Consider the following 955-nt stretch of genomic DNA (forward strand, 5'->3'; position numbering starts at 1 on the left):
TGGATTTTCCCCTGACCCTGAATGTCCGGCCGCATGAGACTGTAGTTTTCTCGGCCCCTGGTGGTCCTAGGTCGTTCCCGCTGCACAGCTTCAGGCGCCAGGGCCTCCTGCAGATAACTCACTTTGGTTTATTGCGCTATCTCTAATAGCACCCGAGATATCACCACATATATATTGGATTTTTCCCTGACCCTGAGTGTCCGGCCCCTGATGGTCCGAGATCGTTCCCGCTGCACAGATTCATGCGCCAGGGCCTCCTGCAGACAATTCACTTTGGTTTATTGCTCTATCTCTAATAGCACCCGAGATATCACCAGATATATATTGGATTTTTCCCCGACCCTGAGTGTCCGGCCCCATGAGACGGTGGTATTCTCGGCCGCTGGTGGTCCGAGGTCGTTCCCGCTGGCCAGATTCATGCGCCAGGGCCTCCTACAGACAATGCACTATGATTTATTGCGCTATCTGTAATAGCACCCGAGGTATCACCAGATCTATATTGGATTTTCCCCTGACCCTGAGTATCCGGCCCCATGAGACTGTGGTTTTCTCGGCCCCTGGTGGTCCGAGGTCGTTCCCGTTGCACAGATTCATGCGCCAGGGCCTCCTGCAGGTAATGCACTTTGGTTTATTGCGCTATCTCTAATAGCACCCGAGATATCACCAGATATATATTGGATTTTTCACTGACCCTGAGCGTCCGGCCCCATGAGACGGTCGTTTTCTCGGCCCCTGGTGGTCCGAGGTCGTTCCCGTTGCACAGATTCATGCGCCAGGGCCTCCTGCAGATAATTCACTTTGGTTTATTGCGCTATCTCTAATAGCACCCGAGATATCACCAGATATATATTGGATTTTTCACTGACCCTGAGCGTCCGGCCCCATGAGACGGTGGTTTTCTCGGTCCCTGGTGTTCCGAGGTCGTTCCCGCTGCTCAGATTCATGCGCCAGGGCC

The sequence above is a fragment of the Nomia melanderi genome, unplaced genomic scaffold (assembly GCF_051020985.1).
Source record: "Nomia melanderi isolate GNS246 unplaced genomic scaffold, iyNomMela1 scaffold0014, whole genome shotgun sequence".
NCBI classification, from domain to species: Eukaryota; Metazoa; Arthropoda; class Insecta; order Hymenoptera; family Halictidae; genus Nomia; species Nomia melanderi.